An 18,227-nucleotide genomic window follows, 5' to 3' on the forward strand; every position below is an offset into this window, starting at 1 on the left:
TGTATAATATCTTCTCTCAAGTACGTGCTCATTTAAGGTAGCCCCTGGCTTTCCACGACTGATGCATCAATAAAGTTGCGACGAATGTCAACAGGATGTCAGTAAGCGTGACGGTATCAGCATTGGTGCCAACTATCAATTACAACTCACAGACATAATAAAGGTATGAACCATAAAAATAAACATATTGTATACTATATATACTCATATACTTGTATGTGTAGCGTTGTTTGGGTAAAATAACCATAGCTAATGCATTTGTTGGGATGTTAATGAAAATGTTTCGAGATCAGCAATTAACATAAGTTGACGGACGTTAGTTCAAGGACGACTAGTAGCCAAAATATGGCCTTGACATATTTGTGTTTGTGCTTTAAGATGAACGGCACAATTTTACTTAACGACTTTGACTAAAAGAAGTAGAAAATTGGCAACGCTGTACAGCTCATTGTTAATGCCTTCATCTCAAAGCGTTGCCATAAACGCTGTGCACAGATTTAACACTTATGCGGGTTAAGCTAAAGGACATTATTTATTTATGGTTTACAGCAAAGCGACAACTAAATCTTTCACCATGAAAGGTTACATTTCTATCTAGTCTTTATTTTCGTACATTTTCCACGCTGTGGGACTGTTTACTTAGTAAAATTTCCTTAGTACAAGCGTACAAAATAGCGAAAACAAAGAAAATGCATGCTTAAATTGTTATTTTCTTTCACTCTACTTTTACCTCGACAAAGCGGTCTATTGGCGTAACAATTTAATCAATGCGGTAGGTCGAATGTCCTCTGGCTTAGAAAGTACTAAATACAGATAGCAGATACTCATTCAAACATGCTTAGATACAGAGGTCCTTACTCATATATGTATGTACGTGCTTTGCCGCAGCGAAAAATGCGTGTATCGTATTTAAAATACTAAATTTTCGCTACTTGGGTAAATAGTAATGCTAGTGATTGTTATTTACCTGTTGAACAGCGTTCCCTTGCCACACAACTAATTAAGCATGCGTATAGCGAATTTTCCCAGGCTCGAAAATGCCTAAACATACAAACGAACACATGCGTGCCTTCACACATATGGCGGTGCTAAAAGCAATCCTCGCTGTCTAACGCATATTTTAGCTAATCGCCGATTTGATTTAGTCACCGACCTTTTTTCCTTACCTAAACGACTCTATCTGCACTAGGTTTAGTCTCGGCACTTCGTAAATCCTAGCAAAATACACAATACAGGAGTATTTACCCAAATATTTGCCAGAGCCTTGTCGTAATTACTTTAGTCCAAGCTTTGCCTGCAACTATGCTAGCTTATCCGTTTGCTTGCAAGATCTAGTCACGTTTGCCTTGCAGAAAATCCGCTTTGCCGTACAGTGCCAAGACGCCTGCCTAATCTCTTAAGATGAATCCTTGTAAGAGATTTTTTCGCTGGCATAATGCAACTAATATTAAGCAGCTTCTACTTAAAAGATAAATTTGTTGTCACAGCGCTTAGTGCGCTGATTTTGTAGATAAAAACAATGAGCAACGGACAGTGTAAACTATATTCATGTCTATAGCTTCAATCTACTTAGGCTTGTCAATTAAGTAGGTGTAGCTTAGTACCTTATCTAGCTGAATCTGCTTTGCTGGTGAGGTGAAGCAATTACAAAGGTATTATGGGTGCTAACTAAGGTGTGAGTTCCTTTATAAATTTACTAAGCTATAGTATATTGATCGACATATCAGTTTGCATGTTTTAAGAATCGAATTCCAAAGTAAACATTCTATAACAAAAAAATGATTCTTCAGATTATTGTCATTTAAAAACCATCATTGTTTGACAAAATAAGCTGTAGAAAATGACACTGGGTCTCATTAAGTCGAAAGTTTTTTATATTTTATTGAGTCATTCACTAATTTCGTTTTAATAGCTTTGCAATTTAAACATGATTTTTTGTGGTGTAAAACGTTCTATGAAATTAAATGTTATCCACTTTGATTCAATACCTTTTGGCATCTTTTGGGTAAGTGATTGATTCCACGCTCATAAAATGTTTTATGCTGAAGCTGGTGGTTTTTGCCGTCCTGGTTTGAGATGAAGCTTCTCCTATCCAAACAATCCAGAGACCGAAACAAATACTAATCCGAAGGTTCCAAGTCTGAATAATATGGTGGGTGTGGTCATCCTATTCTATTCAAGTTGTAAAAGCTTTTGGTGTGTCATCAAACTTGTATGAGGTTTCGCATTAACCTGGTGGAACACTACACCTCTTCTATTGATCAATTCTGGCCTCTTCTGTTTGAGTGCATCACTCAATTTGTTCAGCTGATCACAATACACTTCAGAATTAATTGTGGTATTGTTTCGAAAAACAAATCAAAATAAGCGATACATTCCATCAAACAGATAAAATGAACTTGTTTTGGTGCCTATCAATCTTCAATGAGGTTTGAGCTGGTTCGTTCTCCTTAGAACATGATTTTTTGATAAGTAAATCACAGCAATTAAAGCGAAGAAGCAAATTTCGTTCTGTAAGAACATGCGAAACGCATATGGCAGGCTTTGAAAATAATCCTAGACGTTTGTGAATGTACGAGTTAGACAAATTTAAGCTTTCATCAAATTTTTGAGTTTTTACTCAGCGATTTGCATTGACCAACGTCTTTATTTTATCCACATCGACTTCAAGACTCCTTCCAGGACGTGGTGTATCGTCGAGATGGAAATTGCCGGAGGGAATTTTTGTCAATTTTGGCATAGAGATTCGGTCGACATATGCTCTCCGAACGCATCATCACAAACCATAGCGCACCAAACGAAAGCTATTCCAAAAAGTTTATGTAAAGTTTTTACAAACAAGTCCTACTATATCAGCTGTTTAAATACATAACGATAAAACGTTTAAGCGTGAAGTTGGCTGCGGGAAAATGCAATAAGACAGCTGTTGTCATCAAATGAAATTACTTAGTGATAAGCATAACAAATCTGTATATACGCTCAGTTTTTGAGATTTCGATTGAGATTTGCACACATCCTTTTCATTTAAAAAAAGCTGCTCATTTGTCAAAACCGCGCTATCAGGCCATACAAACCGAAGAATCGGAATCAAATAACTTTATGGACAGCTTTTTCATTTTATGAGTTGACGTGAGGAAATTTGGCATATGGTATATTAGTTATATATTATATAGTATATTATATCAGTATCCGAAGCAACTGTACAATCTCCGCAAAAATTGTTCATATCGGACCACTATAGTGTATAGCTACCAGACAAACTGATCGAGTCCTTGTAAGGACAACTTTTTTTCTTTAACAATATATCTTCACAAAATTTGGCAACGACTATTATCCAAGGCATTGCTACGATCTCCGAAGAAATTGTTCAATTCGGACTACTATATCGTGTAGCTGACATACAAACTGAACGATCGAATACATGGTCTTGTATAGAAAACTATTTTATTTGTCCAAATATCTCGAAGTTTTATAATAAGGAGGATATGAGTTAATGTACTTACTAAATACTTGAATATAGAATCAGAAATTTTAAGCCACGAAGAGTGCATTTCAGTCAAGTTTGTCTCATTCTGTGTACTGGGTGTATTTGGTAGACTTATTGTTCTGTTGTTAGGATTACTTTTTCAAAACATTGTCAAATTACCTTAGGCACACTTTTTGCAACAAGTCTTCCAACTAAAATTTTGTTCAAACCATTGTTGAATTCTCATACCAACATATCATAGAGATTCAATTGAAACAAATAAGCGCCATTTCTAGTTGACATAAACAAACAAAATATTTATACAACTCTATTTTAGCTAGCATTGTTAACTATTGATTTATATGTGAAACACAAAAGGCAAGACGTTATTGTGAAAGAATTAAACAACTGATCCCATGAGGCTTTGGAATTCGAGTTCCACAGAATTTATAATAAGAACAAAAAAAAAATCCATAAAACAGTTGCTGAAACCTAGGTGGTCCCTAAAAAACAAATTTGACATAAGACAAGTTCTTTTTTACTGCAGCTCATTTGCCGGTGGCCACTTTTAGTTAATTTTTTTTTCTTTTTGCGAAATAACTTTTGTGGTTCCTGGACAAGATTGAGTTGTGTATGATGCTCATTTGACTTTAGTAAAGAATAGTATGCTTGTCAAGAGCGTGATTTGCAAAATATATAAACAATACCGGCGTGAGGTCCTGTATTTTGAAGAAATCTGCAGCCATGCCACCATTCATGAAATTCAATTGCCAAAATCCTAAAACAAAGCCTAGTCTTTCTTACATTCTATAATTTATGGGTTTTTATATTTTCCATCCATTGTATGCGCACTTTTTAAATAGAGTTGTTCACTAAAAAGGCCACACGCAAAAAGTCAACGTAAATATTTTCTGCGTTCGCCGTTTGTTTTTGCTCTCACAATGCGCCGCACTGCACGCTTTTAGCCAGCTCCTTCTTGTTATGGCACCCATCTGTTGATCCTTGCTGCCAAGCGTGATTGTATATGTTGACAGGATGCCATGTAGCGGTACAGTTGTGCTTGTTACTTGCCGTGGATGCCACCAAACAAACGCATGCAACCTGCAACGCAGCAAGACACCTCTGATTTTATATGCCTTTTTGTGTTTTTTTTTTTATATTGACTTGCCAGCTGTTGCTTGCCATTCACTTTTCACTGCTCTTCCTTTCGCACCTTTCCGCTTAATCGCTTTTTCCGCTTTACCAAAATTACGCTTCAGCTGTTGTCTGTTGCACCACTTATAAATCCAAAATCTGAAATTGAAAAAATAAAAAAAAAATGATAAAGGTCAAGTGCCGCATTTGTATCCCGATACTCGGCAACATGCCGCAACACCTTGCGTAGGATTAGGAACGGCTAGAGTTGAGTTTAAAGGATTTGCGGGCGTTGCAATGGCAATTAAGCCACATGAATTTTGTTCAATACATCCGCTCGTTGTTGGTGAGGTATTCGCTGCCATTTTTTGCAAAATTGCTGTAATTATGAATTCGTCAAGCTGAAAAAACTACAAAAAATTAAATGATTTTACATGTGACTACTTTCTATAATAAATATTTCATGCCTACACAGATTATGTAGTTGAAAAGTGTTCTATAATTTCTGTGATTACGTGTAGATTATGACGGTTTTACGAAGATTTCGTACTCTATTTACTAGCTGTGTGCTAATCTTTCAAACCAATGTATTTCCATAAAAAATGATTATTTTCTTTATATGGCTTTAGCATTCAAAATTTATTTTTTGGACTTGAAAATTTTTAAGCTTGTCCGTACAAATTCCTGAAATTATTTAAGTGGTTGACATGTACCATATCTCAATCGTAAATTAAAATAGTTAAGAAATTTCGTATAATATTTTTCTTTAAATAAAAACTCACTTTTCCAAACTCTAACTCAATTGTAATATGTAAAAATTATCTAGAATTCCTAATTTAATTATTCGACTTTGTGGCTTTTTCTTAGTGGGTGTTCCAGAGCTTTCACAATTACGAGCTTTACAGTGAAAGTTTTTTTCCTCCTATTCCCATTATCGTCATATGTTTTCCAGAGCTTTCGGAATTGCGAATTCTTTTCAGAGAATTTCTTTTGTCTGTTCATTTTCATAGTCGGTTTTTCAAACCTTCACAATGGCGAGATTTTCAGTGAAATTTTTCTTTTCTTATCATTTTCATAGTCAGTTTGCTAGAGTATTCACAGTTGTGAACTCTTCAGTGAATTTTAATTTTCATAGTCAGTATGTCAGAGCTTTTTATAGAAAGTTTTGTTTATCTTCTACTCCTATTATCATCGTAGGTGTTCCAGAGCTTTCACGATTGCGAGCTTTTCAGTGAACGTTTTGTTTTCCTTTTTGTTTTCATAGTCGGTGTTATAGAGCTTTCACAATTGCAAGCTTTTCAGTGAACGTTTTGTCTTCCTTTACATCTTCATAGTTGGCATGCTAGAGCTTCCATAAGTGAAAGTTAGAAAGATTGTTTTCCTTCCATTCCTATTTTCATCGTAGATGTTCCAGAGCTTTCACAATTGCAAGCTTTTCAGTGAAAGTTTGTTTTCAATTTTTGGCAAACAACTTAAGGCATTTAACAACTTTCAACTTATACTCATAGAGTTGCTTACTTAGAACAAACTTAGAGCAAACTGACCAATTAAAATCCATCTCTTGTTTGAAAAAACATTTTATTTTTCAAGGTATCTTCAAGAAATTTAGGATGGATTATTTTCTCAGTGTGTTAATATCGGAAGAAATTTTTTAGATCGGACCACTATAGGCACACTTCAATAGAAACTGACCGATCAAAGTCAAGTTCTTGTATGGCAAAGATTTTTATTTGTTGGGATATCTTTATGAAATTTCACACGAATTATTATCCAAAGCAACGTTATAAGCTGTGAAGAAATTGTTTAGATGAGACCACTTTAACGTATAGCTGTCATACATGTAATTGACCCATCAAGAATGGCATCTTTGGTATTTGTGAAGGGTATTATAGCTTAGGTGCAACCGAAGTTAGCGTTTTTTCTTGTTTTCACAAATTTCTAACCAAATTTTCGTCTCTTTTTTGATATTATCGAAGTTCACGAAGCTCAATGGACGACTCGCGTGAGTTTAGTTTTGATCTCACAGCCCACCTTGAGTGATTTACTGCGCTCTCGTTAATGTCGACTTTGAAAATCATATATTATAGCTTTCTTAAACCATATGTGTGCTAAAAACGCTCCCAAGATTCACATGTAACCGAGGCCTTTCAAGGCACCGTCCACTATCACGCTTGTATGGCACTATTTATTAAGAAAATTCACCTTTCAACACTGCTGCCTGTGCGTCTTAAATTCTTTCCTATAAACTCAAGCATTAAAAATTTTGCCTAATTAAGCAAAAATCAATATTTATAATGAGTTCTGGCACTTAGAATGCGGAAATCGTACAGCCAATAAACAAAAGGCATTCTTACAATCGCAATATTTCCACTGCAACAATAAATACCGTACCGTTAAGCACGAAAACTTGTGCATGCGAATTGAATTGCATAGAATTTTCAGATTTTTGCAAAGTTTGCCGCACCAACCTGCCGCCTCCCACCTTGAGTTGCAGTGTAGTATTTATTTTAATGCCACCTGTTCTAAATACCGCAAACTGACGTTGTGATTTAAAAAAAAAAAAACAATTAGATTACGAAATATTTCGCTCACTTGAGTGGGCTAAGAATACATTGTTGAAAGTGGCTGTGTTAGAAAGCGGAGAGCAGAAAAAATGCAATGAGGAAAGCGTGCAGAATGGAGCTGCTTCCTCAGCAGACACAGCGCTTCATCTAAAAATATTTGTGTGTGTGAAGTTGCTGCATTCTTACTTTGCAGGCACCGCACTTCCGCACAGCCGCATGTGTCGACAACAATTTGGCACAATTAACTTGTTGCGGTGGCATGCAACAGCGAAAATTAAAAGCGCGAAAGGCACACACAACCAGATGCATTGTAGATAAAGCCAACTGAGAAGTGCGCTAAATAATTCGCAACATTGTTTAGAAATAAATATACTTATGCACACATGTGTTTGGGTGGGGTGGGGGTGTGAGTGCTTGTGAATGCAGCCACTGCACTAGTGGAAACTTATATAGCCGAGTATGTTTATAATTTCGCTGGATAGGTGGCTGGACTCTGCTGTGTTGTGGTCTTTGGCTTTGCTGCCGAAATTGGCAATATATTACATCAACAAACATACATACACGCACACATATCTACATACATACTAGTGTGCATTTGCATTTGTGTATGCTGAAATGTGCCTTTGATTTAGTACATAAGTGTATAACTATTGCAAAATAGGACATTTCTCGCATTTTTCGCATTGTTGTGGGCGAAATGTTTATTTGCTCGCCTTCGACATACATATGCAGTTATTTATATATTACCGTCGACAAAGTAATTTCCTGTATTTAAATTTATGCGAAATTGTTTCACTAAATTACAGTAGGGAGCAGTTCAGTTTACAGTGAAGAAAAGTTATTAAAATTTGTTGATTGCTGAGGTTGGTAAAATTAATATCTGAATTAATATGTATTATTATTAAAAATAATATTTTTTAGTCAAGTAAAATTATTTTATAATATAAATAATTATTTGTATAAATAATTAAAATTTAAGGTTAAACAAGGAAAAACGTTAAATTCGGTATCAGCGATGCCAAAATACCCTTAATTAATACAAAAGGTTCTATAAAGAGTTAGATTTTGATTATTAATTTTGTACACATTATATACAAAATATTTTGTTTTTCAAAATTTTGTAATGGCAACTATGACATGTCAACTAAAAAAGTTTTTCATACCAAAACTACATTTTGATCGTTCAGTTTGTATGGCTGCCGTATGCTATAGGGAACCGATCTGAAAAATTTTCTCGGAGAATATACCACTGTCTAAAAAAATAATTCATGCCAAATTTAGTAAAAATATCTTGTCAAATAAAAAAGTTTTTCATACCAAGACTACATTTTGATCGTTCAGTTTGTATGGCAGCTATATGCTATAGTAATCCGTTATAAAGAATTTCTTCGGAAATTGTAACTTTGCTTTGGATAATAATCCATGTCAATTCTCGTGAAGATATCTCGTCAAATACAAAAGTTTTCTATACAAGCATTTGATTCCGATCGTGCAATTTGTATGGCAGCAATATGCTATAGTGAACCGATCTGAAAATTTTTCTCGGAGAATATACCACTGGCTAAAAAAATAATTCATGCCAAATTTAGTAAAAATATCTTGTCAAATAAAAAAGTTTTTCATACCAAGACTACATTTTGACCGTTCAGTTTGTATGGCAGCTATATGCTATAGTAATCCAATCAAAAAAATTTTATCAGATATTATAGCGTTGACTTGGATAATAGTTCAGATGAAATTTCGTAAAGATATCTTGTGAAATAAAAAAAAAAATTCTACAAGAACATGTATTTCATCGGGAATTTTGTATATCCGATATACATACATATATGGCAGTTCCGACACATGAGCAGCTTCTTAAGATGAAAAGAAGCGAGACCTTTTGGCTTATCCAACGTTTCCTTGGAGTCTTACAAAATCGTGGCAAACTTAATATATCCTGTTAATTAAATAATTAATATTTCAGCAAAAATTAGGAAATGACCTTAGTCATCCCCGGACAAACGTTATTTTTAGTGTTTCCGTTAACAAAATGGATATTTGTCCATATATGAAAACAAGTTAATAGAAGAGCGGGAAATATCTAACTCAGCGACCAAGGAAATGTTAGGCATATAATTCTAACCTTAAAGCTCGTAAAGTTCTTTGATCTTAATCGTTACTTTTTTCCCGGTCAACGGTTATTTTTATTGTTTCCATTAGCAAACATTTGTCAATATCTGAAAATAGTTTGATAGAAAAACATGAAATAGCCAACTCAGCGACCAAGAGCATGTATGTAGGAGATAAAATTTTAACCTTAAAACCTTTTTAAGTTCTTTGTTTTTGATTTCTAAATACAAAAAAAAAAAACAGCTTGATAAAAAAACGAATGATTTCGAACACAGCGACTAACTTTATATTGGTTTACAATTTTAACCTCAAAAACTTAATTAATTTTTTTTTTAATTTTTTAATGAATTTTGCCTTTCAGAATTGAATAATAGATTTTTTTACAATGTAAATCTCTACACAATCTAACAACAACAGCTTGGTAAAAAAAACCAAGGTTTTCGAACACAGCGATCAATTTTACTTTGTTTTCCGATTCTAACCTCAAAAGCTTTGTAAATTGTATTGCCATTTTTGTTTACATTTTATTCTTAAGAATTAAAACATACATGCTTATTGTTTCTTTTTTATTTAAAGAATTGTCATCAATTTCTAATTATACTTACTTTTTTACAGTGTAAGTTTCAGCACAATTTCGAACTCAGCGGGCAATGGCCATCTCATTATAACCTTAATATGTACCTTTATAAGTTTTTTTTTTAATATTTTGAAATACAGTAACAACATCATGGTAGAAACATCTTTGGTGAATTTTGAACTTAGCGACTTATTTCACATGTTCATTCTAACCTTAAAATTTTTCGAATTATTTTTTAAATTTTTTAAATAAATTTTACGCTTGACAATTGACGTCACTGGTTAATTATGTATACTTTCTTCACAGTGTAAATCTCTGCACAGTACAACAACAACAACTTGATAGAAAAAAGGAGAATTCCGAACTCAGGTACCAACTTCACTTGATCACTCTAACCTTAAAAGCTTGGTAAGTGTAAGTTTTATCTAAATTTTCAAATTCAACAACGACAAGTTGATAAAAGAGAAGAATTTCGAACTCAGCGTCTAATTTCACATGTTCATTCTAACCTAAAAGTTTTTAATTTTTATTTTTTTAATTTTTACAAATTTTATTTAATTGTTTTTAACCACTTTTACCCTTAACAATTGACGTCACTGGTTTATTCACAGTGTAAATCTCTGCACAGTACAACAACAACAAATTGATAAAAAAAGAAGAATTTCGAACTCAGCGTCTAATTTAACATATTCATTCTAACCTCAAAATATTTGCAATTTTTTTTTAATTAACAAAAAAAAATGTTAACTTTCTAAGCCAATTTTGTCTAATTATGCATACTTTTTTCACAGTGTAAATCACAGCACATATCATGGCTGCCAGTTTTTATTGCCACTTAAACACCAATTCGGCGTTACATACTTTTGCGGTACATTAAATACGGTTATTCATAAATTTTCTAAATTTGTCAGAAACGCTAAATTCAAAATATATTTATGACTGTGTAAGAGAAATGCTGCTAAAATATAAAATGCAAGTGGAGTGTAGCGCTCATTATACAACATTTGCATGTAAGAGAGTACATCGATGTATGATCATATATTTACATATACATTTATGTATATATGTACATACTTATGTGTAATGCAATGTTTGCTTGTCACAGAGCTGTGTAAGCTGTCTGATCTGTCATGAATGTCATTCTCAATTTGTCAACGCTTTTGATTATCAAGCAGCCAGTGTCTCAATGCAAATATAAGTAATAATTGACTCATGCCTTTGAAAAGGCGTATCGTATACCCTTGATGACATTTGACTTTTATAAATGTTTTTTTTTTTTTTTTTTGAATTTCTCATTATTTTTCCTACTAATATTTGTTGTCATCAATTTGTCATCTCCTTTACTTCCATAGCATTGTAATTAGCTCACTTATCTCTTTCCTATCATTGTTTATATTTTACTACCCTTCATACAGTTAAGTACTCGATGGCCTCACAGTGTGACGGCATACACAAAAATTTCCGCTATAGTCGTAGTTTACGCTCTTCACTGCGCTCTGAAGTACTGTTAGCGGCATAAACAGTTAACCGTTTAATTGACATTGCGATTAATGCAATTTTCGAGGTCAGAGACGTGACTATCAAGGCGAAATGTAAATCACTAGCAATTCTTCCACTCGTTAGAGATCTTACGCGTATATGAACTCAGCTGAGTTATTCTCTTACTTAAGTAATATTAGTTTTTGCCTTTTACAAAAATAAAACACTTAAAAAAATTATTAAAATCGTGGCTTAAATTTAAACTTAAAATTTTTTTTAAATAACCTTTTAACGAAATAACCTATTAAATAACCTATTGAAAAAGTCATAAGTTCCAGTACCCGACTAAATTCAAATTAACCTTTATCCGCCCATTTTCTCATTTCATAAACACATACCATTTTCTAATTTTTCCATAAATTTTTTCTCTCAAACATAACAATTAAATTAATCATCGAAATTCTCGTTTTTATTTCATTTATTGTCCACTTTCTTAATTAACAAATGTCAACCAAAAGTTATTAAAAGAAATTTAGGAATTTTTGAAAATTTTACGACTTGGAATTTTGAAAAAATCTCAAATTAGCTGCTAAAATTAGACAAATCGTAAAGTCATATTCACAAAAATATCTTACCAAGCACAAACCAACAAATTAGGATGACACAGTCATAGAAATATCTTTGATATATTAACTAAACAAAATTTTCGTAGAACAAATAATACAAATAAAAAGTTAAAAAAAAGTTCAATACCAAAGAGTAGGCATATTTTCAAAGTAAATTTTGCTGAATTTATTCTCTCTCTTCATTGTGGAAATACATTCATGTAGCATGTGCTTAAATAGTAAAATAAACGAAAATAAGAATTTTGTTTTGTATTCTTATACAATTTCGAAATGCAAGACGAAGCAGCCGTAAATGAGAAAAGTGTTTACGAAATTTCGTAAAATTTGGCAAACCTAAACGATTTTATGTGGATTTCTCAATCGACGCTGTGAGTAATATCTACAATATGCAATGTCGGATTTTAATAGCTCAAAGAAAATTTAGTATACTGACATGCCCAGTAGGAAAAAATCGAAGTTTTGAATATTTAAAGAAAAACTTAGTATAATAACATGCTCACTAGAAAAAAACGGATTTTGAATATTTCAAAGAAAATTTAGGCCATTAGGAAAAAATCGAAGTTTTGAAGAGCTCAAAGAGAGTTTAGTATACTCACATACCCAGTAAGTCAGTCTACGAAATATATTTTTAAATTTGCCGAGAATATTTTTGTGATAACAGCATGCTTTTGTGATTAAAGTAGCTAAAATCCCTAGCCCCCTTATCTAACACAAATATTTTTGAGCTTCCGGTTGACTTTATACCGCATCTATTGGTCAATATGTAAGAAATCTCAATGAAAAATTCTCTCTCTATTAACATTGTATTTTCTTGCATAAAATAATTGAAATCAGAGTAATGCTTCACATAGTCCCCATACATCTAATATTTGAATTTTTTGACTTCTGCTTGACTCTTTCTTAATTTGCAAATAGCGAAAGTGTAAATTGTTCAGTTTCACTCGAACTTAGCCTTTCCTTACTTGTTTAAATTATTTTTTATCTTAAGCCACTTTAAATTCCTACAGGGTGTCTACGTTATACATGTAAATATACACACTTTTATTTCAAAATCGCATTTTTGCTATAGCATAAGTTTCAGAAGGTCTACGAACTTAACGAAATAATTTAATATGTGTTTATGTGATGATATTGCATGCGTGTAGGTTTTTATGTCAAAAGCTTATGCCTCCCACAAACAGACAGATGCTATGTAGATAGAGAGAACCCGTCTAGAAGTGTGTTCGTGCATTTATTAATTTAAATGAACTTGAAATTTTATTTTAGCTTATTTTTCCCCAAGGATTTTTTTGTACACTTTGTGTAAACAGCACGCCTGAGTAAAAATCTGTTGTGTTTCGCTTGTTGTAAATTTGTATTTACAAGTATGTTGATTATTGTCTCGTTATCACTTGGTATTACGACATATGGTAACACTTATTTTCCAATGACACAAACTTTAATACAAATATTTTTTCTATATTCGACTACATATAAACGAATGTGCGTACCTCTGCATACCTGCCAATTAATGCAGCCCCTTTTGCTGCTGCGCTTGAAAAGGATGCGATTTCGTTAACTTGCATTTTGTGTTATACTTCGCAAATGGTTTATAAATAGTAGAAAAGAAATACTTTATTGCTGCAATCTTCTAATTACTCTGGCTTCTCTTCAGTTGTCGAATAAATCTTTCGCCTTTTACTAAAGATTTCCGTGGAGAGGAGCACATTAATGAGTCTATAAGAATTTTTGTAAGGTTTGCAACCATATTTGGTAGCGAGCCGCTAATTAATGCATTGCAATTTAGTACAGTTGACCGAGGTAAATAATTTCTACGAAGAAACCAATAATGATTTTAAGACTATGATTGATGATTATATGGTAAAATAATTATGCTCTTCATGAAATTAAAATTTTTTCAGTGTTTACCCACCATCTATTGTTGTAAATATGTACAGCTTTAAAAGACTTTTTGGTAATATGGAGTATAGTGTTACTACTATGAGCAAAAAATAGTCGACTTTGTTCATAATTTTAAAATTCTTAAAATATTCTTCCCAATCTATGTCATCCCCCTCAAAGTGTAATCCCTTTGGCCCCAATACACTTGAGCCAATGTTTTTTCCAATTCTCCAAACAGTTGTTAAGGTCAATTTCCGTAGTGGTTGCGGCCTCTTTTTACGAGTAGCTTCGCAAAGACGACGCATAACTCAAAAATAGTATTCCTTGTTGATGACACCACACCTCGATAATCAATAAAAAGTTAGTTTTTGATCTGCTTGGTGGTTTTTTAGGCTTCGGCTCACCTTTGCCACGATATTCGGCGATTGATCGTCTGTTTCCGGGTCGTCAGCATAGATACAATAATATACATGACATCCTGATAGTCGGAAAGCATTGTTTCACAGACGTTAACGCGACGTTGTTTTTCGAAAAAATTTAGTGATTTTGAAACCAATCGTGCTTTCACTTTTCTTAGCCCCAAATGGTCTTTCAAATTGGTTTTCACTGATTCTTTCGATATTCCAATGATGTCAGTAAGGACTCTGATTGTTAATCGTTGATTCTCAAGCATCAATTCCTTTATTTCATTGACGTATTGATTCATAATGTTGATGTTTAAGGCCGTCCTGGATCCTCCTGGTTTGTGGTCAATGCGTTCACGACCCTCTGTCCGTCTGTATATATTCCCTCAGTTTTTGAGTTATCGAGCTGAAATTTTGCAAATGCCATATTCGTGTGAAGAAGCTGCTCATTTATCGAAATCGTCGTTATCGGACCACTATAGCATACAGCTACCATATATACTGGCCGATCCAACTCAAATCCTTGTATATAAGAAAACATTTTTAGATTGTTTCTTTAAACATTCCTATAATTCAAGAAATTTTCTAGATCCGACTACTATATCATATAGCTGTCATACAAGCTGCACGTTCAAAATCAAGTTATTGTATGGAAAAGTTTTTAATTATCATCACGAAATTTGATAGAGATTGTTTCTTTAAACATTTCTACAATCTCTCAAAAAAATGTCTAGATCCGACTACTATATCATATAGCTGTCATACAAATTGAACGTTCAAAATGAAGTTATTGTATGGAAAACTTTTTTAATTGACAAGCTATCATCACGAAATTTGATAGAGATTGTTTCTTTAAACATTCCTATAATATCTAAAAAAAATTTCTTGATCCGACTACTATATCATATATAGCTGTCATACAAACTGAACGTTCAAATTCAGTTTTTCGCAGGGAAAACTTTTTTAATTGACAAGCTATCATCACGAAATTTGATAGAGATTGTTTCTTTAAACATTTCTATAATATCTCAAAAAAATTTCTAGATCCGACTACTATATCATATATGTAACTGTCATACATACTAAACGTTCAAATTTAATTTTTTGCAGGGAAAACTTTTTTATTTCATGAGATATTTTCACGAAATTTAGCTTTGATTGTTTTCCAAGCCAAGAGTGCATTCTACGAAAAAATCGTTCGTATCGGACTACTATATCATATAGCTGCCATACAAACTGATTTACCCCGATCAAGTTATTGTAGGGAAAACTTTTTTGTTTTATGAGATATTTTAATGCTATACAAACTAATTTATAAAATTCAAGATAAATATCTTTCTATCCCTTTTTGTGCTATAAAAAATGCATTTGTCAAGCTTTTATCAACACGTTTTTCACACTAAACTTTTTAATGAAAATAAATTCTATTATATCGAATTCTGCGTAATAAATATACATATATACATATTTATCTAACCACAAAAGTTATTTACACATGCATAAGTATTTTATCGAATGCAGTAAACAATATCGCCACTTCAGCAGTGTCAACAACATTAAGCCGGCATATTTATAATGAAAACAAAATCAAAAGCTTGCTGTTGATCCAATTTACGTTTTTCCTTACTCTGCTTCTCGATATTCGCTAGTGCTGAGCGTGCTACGCAAAGCATTTCATCACTTTTTTGCAATACTATTTTTAACCGCAGCTACATATATTTATTTTTAAACAATATTTATATTTATATACATACATATATACAATATTTATATATTTACTATACAAAAATGATACGCTTTGGAGCAATGTTCGCATTCGCCAAATAAATAAGCATGTTTATCCACAAAAATTTTGCATTTATTTACGAATAAGAGAATTGAGAATTATATAAAAAATAGCGATAAATAAATTTTTTTCGCGAAAATTCTTACATACTTACGTATATGTAGTGTCGATAGAGCACAGCTTCGTTATCAGCAGGCTATGTTAGCAACGCCATCAAAGTCTATTATCATTAGGAACACGCCGCTGTCTGCCGGTCGGCAGGTAGCACTCGTATTGCAGTGGCGTTCCTAAAGGCACGTAGTACGAATTCACGCCGAACTCGTGGCTGGAGCGCGTGTATTTACGCGAGAGGCGCTTAGAACCGTACAAGTCTTTATTACGTCAGCCAAATGTTTACGGTAAAAATACGGGCATAAGTATATGTATGTACATATATAGGTACATATGTACGTACATATGTTTTCATTGAAATTTTTATGTGCCTATATGTAAGTATGTATGTTTATATGATATTTTCGAATTTTTATTTTTTTTCTAGACTTCGCATACTTGTAGTTCTATTCGTATGAATGAAACTTAGCATGCTAATGAAATTAAATTTTTTCTTTAATTTTTTGCAAATCAGCACACACACACATTTTTACGCATGCTTAAACAATATTACTTTTTTGCACATTTTTTTATGAGCTTGCCTATTTCTTGCCTCATTACCGACGTGCGTAAAGCGCTCTTTTAAGTGCATTTGTCACCGATGAAAATTAGTTGGCAGCAGTCATCACACACCTCAACAATGTAAGTATATAAGTATGTAATATATCGTCAACTAAAATGCAAAACAAGGTATCATCAAAAAAAAAAAAAAAAATGGAAATCGCTTTCAGATATAATAACCAATAATATAACCAATATATAACCACTTAATAACCAAAACTCAAAATTCGTTTCAATATGAGTATATGATAACCAAAACTCAAATTTGCTTTAATAGGAGTGGTTTCTATTATAACGTTCTTCCTTCACCTGTAAAATTGCTAAAAGTGATGTTACGTTACTTTACATTTTAGTTGACAACATACACATATGTATGTATGTGCGTAAGTATGTTTGCATGTGTTGACGTGTTGCTTGCTGGATGCGCTTGTTGCATGCATCTGTCTGCCTGCCACCAAAATTTTCGCTGTCGCTGATTTGCTGCCAAAACGCATAAACGCTTGTGATCTTGCCTCAATCTTTCAAATTTGCAAATTTTTCACTTTTATGTGTTCTTGCCGCCTTTGCTCTAATTTTTTTATTAGCCAAATTTGTTTTTTTTTTTTTAACAAAATTTATTTGAAGTGAAGTGTGTTTGATTTATGCGCGGCGTTGAAAACTTTGGTCACCGTTGAGGTAAGAAGTAAACCAGGGCGAATGTGGAATTTTGCGTGATGTTGATTAAAATCGTAAATATATAATATAAAGGGTGTTTTCGTTAGAGAAGTGGTTTTCAATAACAAATTATAATGTATAATTTTAATTTATGGCTAAGAGTTTATCTTTTTTATGAAGCTAAGAGTTTGCCATTAGATTTGAAAATAATTTCGAATCAACTCCAGTCGAAAGTCCCACTTTTCTACCACTTTTTGCAGCAATTGCCGTATATTCTCTTCCAAGGCGTCAATCGTTTGTGATTTTTATGCGTAGACAAGCGACTTCACATTTTTCTTTTTTGACGTAGTCACCGCTTACGCGGTTATAGCCGAGCTTACAACAGCGCGCCAGTCGTTCTTCTTTTTCGCTGTTTGGCGTCAATTGGAGATTCCAAGTGTAGCCAGGTCCTTCTCCACCTGGTTTTTCCAACGGAGTGAAGGTCTTCATCTGCTTCCCCCATCGGGTACTGCGTCGAACAATCTCAGGCTAGAGTATTTTCATCCATTCGGACGATATGACTTAGCAAGCGTAGCCGCTGTCTCTTCATTCGCTGAACTATGTCAATATTGTCGTATAACTCGTACAACTCATGGAGAGGTCCTTCCCTTTACTGACGGAACTTTTCGTATTGCTCTACGTCAATTTACACAGCCGTATTGGTTTTGCGGGGTTACCAAATTCAGACATAGCGGCATAAAGGCAGCTACTTTTTGTCTTGCCAAAGAAACCTTTTACACCGACAAGGAGCTGGTGTATGTCGAACACCTTTTCACAGGTCTTTTCCAAGATTT

General features: G+C 33.3%; 1 long non-coding RNA gene and 1 other non-coding gene across 2 annotated transcripts; one reads left to right on the forward strand and one right to left on the reverse strand.

The window, feature by feature from the left end:
* Positions 1-4,262: 4,262 nt before the first annotated feature.
* LOC126761862 (uncharacterized) lies at positions 4,263-5,004 on the reverse strand. Its single transcript, XR_007667398.1, has 2 exons — positions 4,842-5,004; positions 4,263-4,759 (listed from the first exon to the last, which is right to left on the reverse strand). It is a non-coding gene; the product is annotated as an uncharacterized LOC126761862 (long non-coding RNA).
* Positions 5,005-13,592: 8,588 nt separating this feature from the next.
* LOC126763827 (U5 spliceosomal RNA) lies at positions 13,593-13,709 on the forward strand. The gene has a single exon (XR_007667684.1). It is a non-coding gene; the product is annotated as a U5 spliceosomal RNA (small nuclear RNA).
* Positions 13,710-18,227: the final 4,518 nt, after the last annotated feature.

This window comes from Bactrocera neohumeralis, chromosome 6 (assembly GCF_024586455.1).
Source record: "Bactrocera neohumeralis isolate Rockhampton chromosome 6, APGP_CSIRO_Bneo_wtdbg2-racon-allhic-juicebox.fasta_v2, whole genome shotgun sequence".
Classification (NCBI taxonomy): domain Eukaryota; kingdom Metazoa; phylum Arthropoda; class Insecta; order Diptera; family Tephritidae; genus Bactrocera; species Bactrocera neohumeralis.